Source organism: Hyla sarda, chromosome 6 (genome assembly GCF_029499605.1).
Source record: "Hyla sarda isolate aHylSar1 chromosome 6, aHylSar1.hap1, whole genome shotgun sequence".
In the NCBI taxonomy this organism is placed as follows: Eukaryota; Metazoa; Chordata; class Amphibia; order Anura; family Hylidae; genus Hyla; species Hyla sarda.
This window is the reverse complement of record NC_079194.1, coordinates 16,485,531-16,501,294: the sequence shown is the minus strand read 5'-3', so window position 1 is coordinate 16,501,294 and position 15,764 is coordinate 16,485,531. Positions and strand designations below refer to the sequence as shown.

General features: G+C 42.2%; 1 protein-coding gene across 5 annotated transcripts in view; it reads left to right on the top strand.

Annotated features, from left to right (window-relative positions):
* Positions 1 to 13,234: 13,234 nt before the first annotated feature.
* The window catches only part of LOC130277368 (dimethylaniline monooxygenase [N-oxide-forming] 2-like), a 51,306-nt gene continuing 48,776 nt past the window's right edge, over positions 13,235 to 15,764 (top strand). For 3 of the 5 annotated variants that reach the window (XM_056528015.1, XM_056528018.1, XM_056528020.1), the window contains exon 1: positions 13,235 to 13,316. The gene's annotated coding sequence lies outside the window, so the exon portion shown is untranslated. The remainder of the gene's footprint in view (positions 13,317 to 15,764) is intronic. The other 2 variants (XM_056528016.1, XM_056528017.1) reach the window with 2 other exon arrangements.

The following is a 15,764-nucleotide window of genomic DNA, read 5'->3' as shown; positions in this document are numbered from 1 at the left end:
ATGTTATAGCTGACCCATCAGATTTGTATTTTTGAAAGCTATTTTTTTTGTTGTTTATTGCTCTTTTAACATCATTTGTCAGCCATGTAGGATTTAGTTTTAATCATTTATATTTGTTCCCCTTTGGTATATATTTAGCTGTATAGTTATTTAGAGTTGATTTAAAGATCCCCCCAGTCTATGTCCTGTAGTGCAGCCCTCAGCCCAGGGAAATTTGCCTTTTTAAAGTTATATGTTTTTACCTTCCCCGCCTGTCTTTGTTTTCTACATTTTAAGTCAAAAGTAACTATATTGTGGTCGCTATTACCAAGGTTTTCCCGCACAGTTACATTACCAACCAGCTCTGCGTTGTTGGAAATGATCAGATCCAACAAGGCATCACTTCTTGTTGGGTCCTCCACAAACTGGCCCATAAAATTATCCTGCAATAAATTTAGGAATTGTCGCCCCTTTGTAGTTTTAGCCAGCCCCCGACCCCAATCTATATCTGGATAGTTAAAATCTCCCATTATTACCACTGTACCTGCCCGGGCGGCCCTCTCTATTTGTTTATACAGCCGACCTTCTATCTCTTCAGTGATATTAGGGGGTCTGTAAATTACACCAAATATTATTTTTTCAGTATTTCCCTCCTTTTGTAATTCTACCCACAGTGATTCCACCTCCTCAGAATCATCACACACTATGGCATCGTTCACACTGACTTTCATACCACTTCTTACATACAGACAGACTCCACCACCTTTCCTGTTCACCCTATCCTTGCGAAACAATGTAAACCCCTGCAGATTGACAGCCCAGTCATGCGAGGAGTCCAGCCATGTCTCAGTGACCCCAACTATATCAATATGTTCCTCCAGTATCAAGGCCTCAAGCTCCCCCATTTTATTTGCTAGGCTTCTGGCATTTGTGAACATACACTTTACATTTCCATCCTTTATGTTATTGGGGTTAATGGGATTCAAGGGTGTAATTCAAGGGTGTTATTTTCCCATGAAGCCTATTTCTATTAACTATTCTAACCCCTCCCTCCACTCCACCCCCAGGTACATTATTAAGTCCCCCCTCTCTATCTACACTATCTTCCCCCTCTTTGCAAGAGGTTCACACTATGGAATCTCCGGGCAGAAAATTTCTGCCCGGAGATTCTGAGTGCGACCAGCGCCGACTGATTCAGTACCGTGCGGACACTGCAGTCTCCAATAGACTGCAATGTGTTCCGCAAGTATTTCTGCCTGAAGAATGAGCAACGCCATACTTCAGGCGGAAATTTGCAAGCGGATTTTCCGTTCACAAATTCCGCTTCACAAATTCTGAAGTGTGAGTGGAATTGCAGGCGGAAATTCCGTAGTGTTAACCTAGCCTTATGATTTTTAGAAGGTGAGGAGGAAAAAAACGAAAGTGCAAAAATGGAAAAATCCTGAGTCCTGAAAGGGTTAAAAAAAAAGGTCAAGCCCACCTGATTAAACTAGGCAGGCAATCGATTTCTGGATATTTGTTAGGCACAGTTTACATTTGAAGGACTCCATAAACTAATGCCATTTATGGCATTGTCTGAACAAAAGAGGGTCTCCTGCCTCAGACTGGGTAGTTGTGACCTCTGACAGCAGGTAAGACCCTCTAAGAGATGTGATATCATTGGTTACTAGGGTCATTTCTAAGGGGTGGGGGGTTGTGGGCTGGCAACATGGTGTGAGCAGTCTTTTAAAACTATGGACATGGGAAAAGATGGGTTGTTGGAGTTGTAGTTGGAGTCTCCATCCTCCAATTGGACCATTTACAACCAGAGGACTGTACTTAGGGAGGCTAGTTTTGCACAAGGCCCAAAAGTAAGTGTTCTTTTCTGCCTGTATTTTGTGTGTTGTGTTTGCCTATTTGTAGTGAATAAATCCCAATGTGTTTCATCCCTTGTTCTGCTCAGTTGAAGGACCCTGGTAACGAGTATAAATTTCCTCGCCTCCAATGACAATAAAGTCCGGCTTTGTAGTTTATGTTGTATTTAATCACTGATTTTTGGACGATTTGACCCAGGTGGCACTTTGCTGCCTATTTTTTTTTTTCTTCTCATGTGCCACCCAAGGAATGCAGTAAAGAAGCAGAAGACGATCTATACACTCCCCAGCAGCAACAGGGGTGTGGAAATTTAATTAAAAAAACTACTTGTCCGCGGGACTAAAACAGAGCAAAATCTACTTGTCCCTCATGATGATCCAATTGTACAGACCAATTTTCGTTTTTCTGCTCTCATTTTTTCCTCCTCGCCCTATAATAGCCATAACTACTATAATGATACCTTTTAATTTTTCAATAACATATTCTCATATTCTGGCTATTGGAGGCTGCAGATTACAGAGCGGCATGAGTCGGGAGCCAACTCCATACAGACTGCTGAGTGCTGCCGAGCTTGTCAGGTCCGACCCTGCTTGCCCGAAGCAGGACTAAAGGCTGGAAAATTCACCTGCCCGGCGCCCTCAATGCATGTCCCCGGGCGTCGGGCGATAGAAATTCCACATCTCTGAGCAATATGTTCCTCCTTCACTTCTCACACATGGGGGACATTGATCAATGTTGATGTAAGGTAGAATAGATTTTACCCCTGCTTCCTTGGTGTCTTGTTTAAACAGTTGCTCAAAATTTACTAAAAAGGTGCACAGGACTTAATACATTTTGCTCAAGTATAGAAACCAGTGAACTGCAGAGTTTGGTTTAAAGAGGTACTCCACTGCCCCAGTGTCTGGAACATTTTGTTCCGAACGTTGGGTGCGGGCTAGACTTGCATTGAGGGGATGTGGCATAGCGTCACTAGGGGGTATGGCCATGACATTACAACCCTTGTAGCCCACACCCAGCGTTCGGAACAAAATGTTTTGGACGCTGGGGCAGTGGAGTACCTCTTTAAGCTTTGTGCTCTGACATAGACCTTTTTGTACGTGTCCTATTAGATGGTGTATATTTGCTCAAAAAAAGTAGGCTTTGTGCAAAAAAAACTTCTAAACTTAATTTGCGCAAATAATAAATACAGCTCAACTGCATAAAGTGGGGTATGGTGCACCAACAGTAGACAACTTTGAAAGATGTTCTACTGAAAATTGTGCAAAAAAATACAATTGCGCAAAATTTTCAGGGACATTTAGAACAATGAAGTGGTGTAAAACCAATGATGAATGTCCCCATGGAGCCCACCTGCTGTGGCCAAGCTCCCTCTGTTGGAATGGCTTTGGAGTCACCCATATGTGACCTCACTATATAGTGGCTGAGAATAGAGAAGTGTGCTGAGTAGACTTGCTGGGAAGTTACTAAGGGAAACCTGGCTGAAACTTGTAGTCCTCCTTCCAGAGGGGTTGTGCAGGATCAAGCTCTCCTGACTGGGCCTAGTAGGGAGCATCTGCAAGGAGCAGAGATGGAGTGAAATGACAGCTTCTGATCAAGACACAGTGAGTGCGTGTGGAAGGGATGTAGCAGGCTATGCTCATAAGTGTTCTTTAAGATTTTTGGTTGAATATTTTTATCTGTGCATCATAAGAAAAAGCTGAGGTACTAAGGTGGAACCCAAAACAGCCACCTACCGAAAATATACCAAAAGAAAAAGTATTAACCAAGGCACAAACATAATGGCCCCGATTTACTAAGAGTGGAGTGTTGTTTTCTTTGTGGGTTTTAATTCCCTACAATTTTTTTCCACCTTATCTACTAAGATTTTCCTACATTTTGCACTTTTACCTATAAATTTTATATATATATATATATTATATATATATATATATATATATATATATATATATATATACATTTTAACACATGCTCTGATCTGTGGTGTTTTCTTCAGCATAAATACACCACATTTTCTGTGGAAATCTTAGTAAATATGTTGGGTTTTTGTTAAAATATCAGGGACACGCCCAGATCATGAAGTTCAATGTTCTGGCTGAATTTTTTTATGTGAATTTTCTGACACCCTGAAAATTGCACAGTTTGAATGGGTTAACGGAAAACCCATTCACTTGTATTTTATCCTCAGGTAGCGAAATTTCCGACCAAAATTCAACAGCGGAATTCCGGTCGAAAATTCCATAGTGTGAACCCGGCCTTACTGTGTCATAGCCATACATACACTATAGGTTAAGTGACCTAGGTAAATGTTGTTCCCTGCCTCTGGAAAAAGTTCTCTGCTTTAGAAACCTTAGGCTCGGTTCACACTACGGAATTTCCGCCTGCAATTCCGCTTTGAAATTGCAGACAGAAATTCTGCTTGCTAAAATGTATAGTATTGTGCTGCCGAGCTTGTCAGGTCCGACCCTGCTTGCCCGAAGCAGGACTAAAGGCTGGAAAATTCACCTGCCCGGCGCCCTCAATGCATGTCTCAATGCATGGGTTTCCGTTCACAAATTCACACTTCGGAATTTGTGAACGGAAAATCCGCTTGGAAATAGACTGCAATGTGTTCTGGAAGTATTTCCCCTGAAGAATAAGCAACGCCATTCTTCAGGCGGGAATACTCACGGAACACATTGCAGTCTATTGGAGACTGCAGTGTCCATGCTGTCCTAGCGCCGACGCGGCCGCACTCGAAATCTCCGGGCGGAAATTTTCTGCCCAGAGATTCCGCAGTGTGAACCTAGCCTTATGGTGTAAAACTTGAGGAGGAAAAAAAAAAGTACTCCACTGTTTCATATGCCCTTAGAAAATCTCAACCGTGCAGAAACAAGCCGGTGCCCCGCTCCTATGATATATCACTACTAGGTGTTTCTTGGTCTATCTGCCTCACAGCAGTGATATCTCAGGGGAGCGAGGGATCGGTTTGTTTTGGTGTGGTTGAAATGCCACCAGTTGAGGCATATGAAACAGTAGAGACTACTCTCGTTTTTTTCCCCCACTCCTCAGGATAAACCCATTAAGGCTTCTTAAAGCAAAGAACTTTTGCCAGATAATTCCAGAGGCAGGGAATAACATTGGGGGAAATTTATCAAAATCTGTGTAGAGGAAGCGTAGTGCAGTTGTCCATAATTACCAATCAGATCGCTTCTTTGATTTTTGAAAATACTTTTGAAAAATAAAAGAAGCCACCTAATTGGTTGCTATGGACCCTGCCAGCACAATGTCTTTGGCCGGCCCTGTGCCGATGCATACACCAACATGCCCATAGACCTCAAAGGCCCAAATGTAACATGTAACAAGATTTTATTGCATGATCACAGCGTATTTCCCACTGCGAGTTTAACCCCTTAAAGGAGTTCTCTAGTGCAGAGTATTCCTGCTCCGTCCTGCCCGGGCTGCAAAATAAATGAAAATGAACCATCACTCACCTCCCTGGGTTCCCGCGGAGCACCACTACAGCTGATTGGTCCTCCGGTCCATCTCCTTCATACTTCAGGGTATAACGAAGCGTCACATGGCACTCAGCCGCCACAACGTTTTGCCTTGGCGGGCAATAGGCTGAGCACCATGTGACGCTTCGTTACACCCGGAAGTATGAAGGAGATGGACCGGAGGACCGATCAGCTGTAGTGGCGCTCCGCGGGAATCCAGGGAGTGATGGTTCATTCTCATTAATTTTGCAGCCCGGGCAGGACAGAGCAGGAATACACTGCACTAGAGTACTCCTTTAAGCCCATTTTCACCTTAAAAGGGTACTCCCCCCCCCCCCTAGATATCTTATCCCCTATCCAAAACTGATTGCTATGAATAGTCCCCTATGGGGACATAAAAAGTGTTTTAAAAAAAGTTAAAAAAAAATGTTAAATAAAAAAGTTAAAAAAAATTAGAAAAATCCCCTCCCCCAATAAAAAAAGTAAAACGTCCGTTTTTCCCATTTTACCCCCAAAAAAGCGTAGAAAAAATTATTAACACACATATTTGGTATCGCCGCATGCGTAAAAGTCTGAGCTATAAAAATATATTGTTAATTATCCTGTACGGTGAATGGCGTAAACGTTAAAAAAAAAAGTCCAAAATTGCTGCTTTTTTGTCACATTTTATTCCCAAAAAAATTTATTAAAAATTTGTAAAAATTAAAACCTAAGCAAATGTGGTACTGATAACAACTACAGATCATGGCGCAAAAAATGAGCCCTCACCCCATATACGGAAAAATGAGAAAGTTATAGGTGGTCAAAATAGGGCAATGTCAAACATGCTAATTTTGTTAAAATGGTTTGAGATTTTTTTTAAGCGGTACAATAATAGAAAAGCATATAACATGGGTATCAATTTAATCGTATTGACCCACAGAATAAAGAAAACATGTCATTGCGGTTTTCTTTTCAATTTTCCCACATAAATAATATTTGCTTGGTTGCACCGTACATTTTATGGTTAAATAAGTGATGTAATTACAAAGTACAATTTGTGACGCGAAAAACAAGCCCTCATATGGGTCTGTGGATGGAAATATAAAAGAGTTATGATTTTTAGAATGCAAGGAGGAAAAAATGAAAATGCAAAAATAAAATTGTTCTGGTCCTTAAAGGGGTACTCCCACCCTAGACATCTTATCCCCTATCCAAAGGATAGGGGATAAGATGTGTGATCACGGGGGTCCCGCCGCTTGGGACCCCCGCATTATTGCATGCGGCACCCACCAGTTTTTTCACCGGAACGGCTGGAGGGTCTGAGTCGCAACTCCGGGAGCGGAAGTCCTTGACGTCAGGACTCCGCCCCTGTGTGACGTCAGGTCCGTCCATTCAATGCAAGTCTATGGGAGGGTGGGAGTGGGAGGGTGGGAGTACCCCTTTAAGGCCAAAATGGGCCTCATCCTTAACCCCTTAAGGACCGGAGGTTTTTCCGTTTTTGCATTTTCGTTTTTTGCTCCTTGCCTTTAAAAAATCATAACTCTTTCAAATTTACACCTAAAAATCCATATGATGGCTTATTTTTTGCGCCACCAATTCTACTTTGTAATGACGTCAGTCATTTTGCCCAAAAATCTATGGTGAAGCGGGAAAAAAAATCATTGTGCGACAAAATTGAAAAAAAAAAACGCTGTTTTGTAACTTTTGGGGGCTTCCGTTTCTACGTAGTACATTTTTCGGTAAAAATGACACCTGATATGTATTCTGTAGGTCCATACGATTAAAATGATCCCCTACTTATATAGGTTTGATTTTGTCGGACTTCTGGAAAAAATCATAACTACATGCAGGAAAATTAATACGTTTAAAATTGTCATCTTCTGACCCCTATAACTTTTTTATTTTTCCGTGTATGGGGCGGTATGACCGCTCATTTTTTGCGCCGTGATCTGAAGTTTTTAACGGTACCATTTTTGCATTGATAGGACTTATTGATCACTTTTTATTCATTTTTAAATGATATAAAAAGTGACCAAAAATGCACTATTTTGGACTTTGGAATTTTTTTGCGCGCACGCCATTGACCGAGCGGTTTAATTAATGATATATTTTTATAATTCGGACATTTCCGCACGCGGTGATACCACATATGTTTATTTTTATTTTTATTTACACTGTGTTTTTTTTTTTATTGGAAAAGGGGGGTGATTCAAACTTTTAATAGGGGAGGAGTTAAATGATCTTTATTCACTTTTTTTTTGCACTGTTATAGGTCCCATAGGGACCTATAACACTGCACACACTGATCTTCTATGTTGATCACTGGTTTCTCATAAGAAACCAGTGATCAACGATTCTGCCGCATGACTGCTCATGCCTGGATCTCAGGCACTGAGCAGTCATTCGGCGATCGGACAGCGAGGAAGGGGCCCTCCCGCTGTCCTGTCAGCTGTTCGGGATGCCGCGATTAGCCGCGGCTATCCCGAACAGCCCGACTGAGCTAGCCGGGAACTTTCACTTTCACTTTTAGCCGCGCGGCTCAGCTTTGAGCGCGCGGCTAAAGGGTTAATAGCGCGCGGCGCCGCGATCGGCGCTGCACGCTATTAGAGGCGGGTCCCGGCTTCACTATGACGCCGGGCCCGCCATGATATGACGCGGGGTTACTGTGTAACCCCGCGTTATATCAGAAGAGCAGGACCAAGGACGTACCGGTACGTCCTTGGTCCTTAAGGGGTTAAGGAGTAAAAGGGGTACCTCCCGGGGAAAAAACTTTTTTTCTTTAAATCAACCAGTGCCAGAAAGTTATACAGATTTGTAAATGACTTCTATTTAAAAATCTTAACCCTTCCAGTGCTTATCAGCTGCTGTTTGCTCCTCAGGATGTTCTTTTATATTTGAATTTCCTTTCTGTCTGACCACAGTGCTCTCTGCTGACACCTCTGTCCATGTCAGGGACTGTCCAGAGCAGGATAAGTTTTCTATGGGGATTTGCTCTCACTCTGGACAGTTCCTAAAATGGACAGAGGTGTCAGCAGGGAGCACTGTGGTCAGACAGAAAGGAAATTCAAAAAGAAAATAACTTCCTGTGGAACATACAGCAGCTAAGTACTGGAAGGGTTAAGATTTTTAAATAGAAGTCATTTACAAATCTGTATAACTTTCTGGCACAGTTGATAAAAAAAAAAAATAATAATAATAATAATAATAATAATAATAATAATAATAAAATCCCAGTAGAGTACCCCTTTAAGGTACTATGGAATGTGTTATGTGCCAAAAATACATGTTGAAAAACATGAGCAATTTTTTTTTAAATAGGAATACATGCCGAAGTTCACAGCTCATATTTTAAATTTTTGTTTTAGAGCATTTTTTTAAATACACCATAAGACTATGTTCACACAGCAGAATTTCGGTGCTGAATTCCGCTAAAGAATTCTACCGAAATTTACTGCTGATTTCAGGATTCCACAGTCCCATTCTGCTTTGCGCATTCCGCAAAAAATATTAGACCAGTCTTTTATATTTTGCGGAATTCCGCGACAGAATCCCATTCAAGTCAATGGGGCTTGAATTTCTGCAGAATTTTGTGTTCTAAAAAAACAGCAATTCTGCTGCAATTCTTCTGTGTACATAGCCTAATAAAAGACCTTATTTTCAGCAGATTCCTCAGGTCAGTCAGAGGTGCTGACTGACAGTTTTTCAAAAGAACGACCATACTGTAACACATTTAAATTACAGTATTCAGCACTTTTATAGGACACATTACCTTTAAAAATATAAACTTTTTTTTTAATGGCGATTTTACAGCCGTATTTTTCATGTAATTTCACAATGTGTAAACCAACCCCGGAGCTGAGACCTAGTAAGAATAGAACCATTCCCTTGTAAAATGTTTCTCTAGGTAAATGATTAATTTTCTTGAGTCTTTTTTCATCATTTGACTTGAAACTAAAAAAGTAATGTATAGTTTATAATGTATAGTTTATGTGACCACAGCTTTGGGGTTTATAGCTGGTTTACTGCAGAAATAGTTACATATTAATGAAGACGGATTACGGTGAAGCCTCTTTAAAGGGGTATTCAGGGCAAAAGCATCGTATCCCCTATCCAAAGGATGTTTGAATGCGGGGGGGTCCGCTGCTGAGACCCTCCGCGATCTCCCTGCAGAACCCGCATAGAATGGTGGTGCTGAATCTCCAGTTTCGAAAACCTCCAGGTTTCCGGGACTGGGGACATGACGTCCCACCACGCCCCCTCCATTCATGTCTATGTGAGGGGGCGTGACGGCCGTCACGCCCCCTCCCATAGACATGCATGGAGGGGGCTTGACGTCACGTCACGTCCCCACTCCCGGAAACCCGGAGGTTTCCGAAAATGGAGATTCAGCACCACCATTCTATGCGGGTTCCTCAGGGAGATCGCAGGGGTTCTCAGCAGCGAACCCCCCCGCATTCAAACATCCTTTGGATAGGGGATAAGATGCTTTTGCCCGGAATACCCCTTTAAGACTAGCACCCAAAATCTTGTGGAAATGTTCTTCTCAAAGAATGCATAAGAAATATGGTCTGGGTAAGGGATGGCTGCTCACCTGGAGTACATGCAAAATGACCAATCACTGACAGAATATGGACTACCACGTCCACTTTAGCTAGACTTTACCAAAAATATCCACAAAAATTTGCTAAAAATATATATATTTATTAAATACCAAAATTACAAAAAAGTCCACAAAATTATTAAAAAACAGCTATCCATTCAGGTATGGAGTCTCTAATGTTGGAATACTCCAGTGGGTCAATCCCCATTGGGGATTAAAGGGGTTATCCAGGAAAAAAGACATATGCCACTTGGAAATGTGCAAACAGAGGTGGAATTTTCTTTTTAATTATCGGAGTATATTACAAAACAAAACAGATATGAAATTAGGACAAAAATTTGGAACGTCTCCTTAAAGGGGTTATCCAGGAAAACACTTTTTTATATATATCAACTGGCTCCAGAAAGTTAAACAGATTTGTAAATTACTTCTATTAAAAAATCTTAATCCTTTCAGTACTTATGAGCTTCTGAAGTGTAGGTTGTTCTTTTCTGTCTAAGTAATCTCTGATGACACGTGTCTCGGGAACCACCCAGTTTAGTAGAGGTTTGCTATGGGAATTTGCTTCTAAACTGGGCGGTTCCCGAGACACGTCTCCTCAGAGAGGACATAGACAGAAAAGAACAACTTTAACTTCAGAAGCTCATAAGTACTGAAAGGATTAAGATTTTTTTTATAGAAGTAATTCACAAATCTGTTTAACTTTCTGGAGCCAGTTGATATATATAAAAAAAGTTTTTTCCTGGAATACCCCTTTAACCCATTGGAGTATTCTAACATTAGAGACTCCATACCTAAATGGATAGCTGGTTTTTAATAATTTTGTGGACTTTTTTGTCATTTTGGTATTTAATAAAGATATATTTTTTAGCAAATTGTTGTGGATATTTTTACATGCAAAAGGAGTCTATGACTCTTAAAAGGGAGTGAATTTGGTTAGGTTGTAGCTGCTGAACCCGGAGGTCAAAAGATAGGGGCGACCTGACCTGTGCTGAGCATTGTGGTAGTAAGAGGGGAAAAAAATGACCCCTGGAAGCCAGGTACTGCTATGTCCCTTCAATAAGTAGCAAACCATGGATGGTCATAAAAGGGGTAATTTTATATCACCTGGCTCCAGAAAGTTAACCAGATTTGTAAATTACTTCTATTAAAAAATCTTAATCCTTTCAATAATTATCAGCTGCTGAAGTTGATTTGTTGTTTTCTTTCTGGCAACAGTGCTCTCTGCTGACATCTCTGCTTGTCTTGGGAACTGCACAGAGTAGAAGAGGTTTTCTATGGGGATTTGCTTCTAAACTGGGCGGTTCCCGAGACACGTGTCATCAGAGAGCGCTTAGACATACAAGAACAACTCAACTTCAGAAGCTCATAAGTACTGAAGAAGTAAATTACAAATCTGTTTAACTTTCTGGAGCCAGTTGATATATATATTAAAGTTTTTTCCTGGATAACCCCTTTAAAGGAGATTGGGGATAAGTAGCTGATCAAGGGGGGGGTCTGACCACTGGGGCCCCCGTGATCACCGGGACGGGACCCGGCACTCAGTAGGGAGCGCATGCAGCAGTTGGCACGCTCACCATTCATTCCTATGGGAGTGCGGAAAAGACCAGAGTACAGCTCTTGGGAATCATCGGCGCTCCCATAGGAATAAATGGAGCACACGCTGTCTACTGAGACAACACATGCTCCTGACTTAATGGGAGTCTGCTGCAGCGGACTCTCCGTGCCAGATTCCAATGCGGAATCCGGCACATGTGGACATGGCCTTAAATACACGGATAACGTATGACCCTGCAGTTCCTGTGGGACAAAAAAACTAAACTTTATGTAAAATAATCACCGGTACAAGTACACATCATACCATATATACTGCAGAAAGCCAAAAATACTGAAAGTTAAAATTGCAGATTTTTGGTCACATGTTAAACCAGAAAAAAAATTGATTTATGCAAAAGTGGTACCAACAAAAACAAGTCACATAAACTGTGCCACATACAGATCAAGTCACATAAAATGTACCAACAAATCGGCAGAAGCAAAATAAAGTTATGGTGATGTACAGATTTTTATTTATTTTTATTATAATAAAATAAAACCGTATACAAATTTATCGTTGGAATTGTATTAAACTTTGTCAGTTGTACTACATGATTGAATTTTTTTAAAGCTTTCCTCATTTCAAAGAAGCAAGTACTCATACATGTAAATAAACATGTTATGGGTCTTGGAAGGTGAAATTACTGTACTTCTGCACTGTACCACTGTCCAGACACCAACAAAATGGAACTGCATAATGATTAAAAAAAATGAAAATAAATTAACCCCCACCCTCCCTTTTGCAGACAGACACAAAACGAAGGGAGGTGTCAGGTCACCAGCATGATGGTGTCACCAGCAGGGAGAGGGGCCAGGCCAAATTTGCAGCAGTCAACTTACAAGTTGCTTGCCTTCTCCACATTCTCAATGTTAGCTCCCTCTGCTGGTCAACAGGGAAAAATATGAAAAATTGTTTAATCAATTAATTTCATTTTTTATTTTTCGACAAGTGAGGGAAAAAAAAGATGCTGGGTGTGGTATTGCTGTTTAGTTCCACTAATGCAGTGTTTCTCAATTTCAGTCCTCAGGGCCCCCTAACAGGTCCTGTTTTCAGGATTTCCTTAGTCTTTCACAGGTGACATAATTATGGTCAGTGAATCAGGCATCACCACAATTATATCACCAGTGAAAGACTAAGGAAATCCTGAAAACATGACCTGTTAGGGGGCCCTGAGGACTGGAATTGAGAAATACTGCACTAATGTAAAGGGAGCCAAGTTATAATACTGCACACAACCTGAGGACCGAGGTGGTGCTGTTTTTGGAAGAAATTAGCTCTAATTTTCTATCCCTGGATAATCCCTTTATGGAACAGGAACAGCTGCCGGGCTTCCAAATGTGTTTTTTTCTTTTTCTTAGGCTATGTTCACACGGTGGAATGTCCGCACGGAAAATTACCATGCGGACCTTCCACAGACAGCGGAGCGCAGGCCGAACATCCCAGCGCTACGTCCGCTCGGAAATGTGCCGTGTGGGCAATGCATTTCCATGCGGAAGCCACAAAAACTTTGAACCGGAATCAGGATTTCTGTGGCAGATGTTGCTACCGCCTAAATTCTGCCGTGTGAACAGAGCAGCAGAATCCTATGGAAATCAATGTGACTCTGTTGCTGAGAAATGTCCGTGCGGAATTATTCAAGCGGAATTCCGCACGGACATTCTGCCGTGTGAACACGGCCTTACTGTCAGTGCTCAACGAGATGAGAAGTTTCACTATGTATCCAGCAGATGGTGCAAGAGAGCTCCTACATGAGAACCGTATGCTGTAATGTGTTCTTACAACTCAAGGAGGAAGGGTGGACAGACCAGCCGAAAACAAGTCGGCAAGTAAGGTAAGGAAGCGTCTTGTCTAACCTGTCTGCTAGAGATGAGCGAATTTACAGTAAATTTGATTCGTCACGAACTTCTCGGCTCGGCAGTTGATGAGTTATCCTGCGTAAATTAGTTCAGCCTTCAGGTGCTCCGGTGGGCTGGAAAAGGTGGATACATTCCTAGGAAAGAGTCTCCTAGGACTGTATCCACCTTTTCCAGCCCACGGGAGCACCTGAAAGCTGAACTAATTTACGCAGGATAACTCATCAACTGCTGAGCCGAGAAGTTCTTGACGAATCGAATTTACTGTAAGTTCACTCATCTCTACTGTCTGCATTTGCTTTAGTAAGTTATTAACCACGTATGATCCTACAGGCAGCGCTAATATTTGCAATGATTATTTGTTAATAGCATTAACACTTGCTACAAAGTAGGACCTGTCAAGACTGAGCACCTAAAGAAGTGTTTCTCACCCAGTATGCCTCCAGTTGTTGCAAAACTGCAACTCCCAGCATGCCTGGACAGCCTTCAGCTCTCCTGGCATGCTGGGAGTGGTAGTTTTTGCAACAGCTGGAGGCACCCTGCTTTAGAAACAGTGACCTAAAGCTCGTAAAAGGGAAGAATGATCTTGTTTTTGTTTTTATCTGAACCTTTATCTCTTCCCCCCCCCCCCAAAAAAAAAAAAAAAATAAATAAACGCTGCACTGCGTTTTATTTTTGGTGAAATAAAAAAAAGTTAGCTGAAGTTCAATAGCGATTGCTAAAACAACAAACCCGCTTGGTGTTTTTTCCTTTTTGGGATTTTTTTTTTTCTCATCTTTAACATTTCTTTGCAGTTTTGGGCTCAGTGGTGGTTTTCCAAAATGGCAGCATGTTGAGACTACAGGGTTTTGGATTTTTTTCTTTACAAGATTTTGGCGTTTCTCTCCCATAGAAGACTATGGGAGCAAAAACCAAAAACCCAACCACAGGGTGTCTAACATGTAGGGGGAAAACTATCTACAGGGGGTCCTATATCCAGGGGGAAAATTACTACAGGGGGTCGTACATCCGGGGGAAAATTACCTACAGGGGGATGCTACATCAAGGGGGAAATCTACTTACAGAATGGTCTTACATCCTGAGGAAAACTACCTACAGGGGGGTTCTACATCCAGGGGGAAACTACCTGCAGGGGGGTCCTGCATAAAGGTGCAAACTGGGTGCCAGTCCAAACAAAGCAAACTGCAATTTTAGGGTCTATTCACATGGGCGAATTTATTTGCGGGTTTCCCGCTGCATATTTGAAAGGGTGTGGCATCTTCTCGGCTGTCCGCAGCGGAATTTACGCTGCGGAAAATCTGCCGCAGACCCTATTGACTTCAATGGGACTTGCAGAGGATTTTCCGTAGCATAAATTCCGCCGCGGAAAATCTGTTGTGGACAGCCGAGAAGATCCCACACCCTTTCAAGTACGCAGCGGGAAACCCGCAAATAAATCCGCCTGTGTGAACATACCCTCAAAGGGGTTATACACCATAAGGTGATTTTAGTACGTACCTGGCAGGCAGTAATGGACATGCTTAGGAAGGATCTGCCCTTGTCTTGGGGCTAAATGGCTATGTTGTGAGATTGCCATCACACTGTGGCTAGCTTTTTGGGAACTGGTATTTCCGGTTTGACTTTTCTTTTTTTGTCTACAAATCCCACAATTCCATTTTCCTCCCTCCCACACATCAACCACCCCACCCATTGAAACATAAATGAGCTGCATCCATTCAAAAGACCTGTGGTTTTCAATCAGGGTGCCTACAGCTGTCACACTCCTCTCCTCAATGCAAGCCTAGAGGAGGGGGCGTGATAGCTGTCACGCCCCCTCCCATAGACTTGCATTGAGAGGCGGAGCGTGAGGTCACACGGGGGCGTAGGCGTGACGTCACACGCCGCCGCCCCGTGATCGACAGTAATCAGACCCGGAGCGAACACGCTCCGGGGACTGATTACAAACGGGGTGCCGCATGCAAGATCACGGGGTCCCCAGCGGTGGGACTCCCGCGATCAGGCATCATATCCCCTATCCTTTGAATAGGAGATAAGATGTCTAAGCACCGGAGAACCCCTTTAAATGTTGATGGATAGTTCACGCTGACACTGATGCTCCCTGGACGAGCAGGACAGCTTGAATATCTTTGGAACTTGTTTGGAGCTACTTATCCACCATCCGGATTATCCTGCGTTGACACCTTTCATACATTTTTCTCTACTATCCATGTCCAGGGACATTAGTTACAGTGCCATGGGTTGCAAACTTCTTGATAATGTTGCGCACTGTGGACAAAGGCAAATCTAGATCTCTGGAGATGGACTTGTAACCTTGAGATTGTTGATATTTTTCCACAATTTTGGTTCTCCAGTTCTATAAATAAAATACAATACAAAATAAAATACAATAAAAAGACAAAGTGAACTTCTCTCCTTTTTTGTCTGCT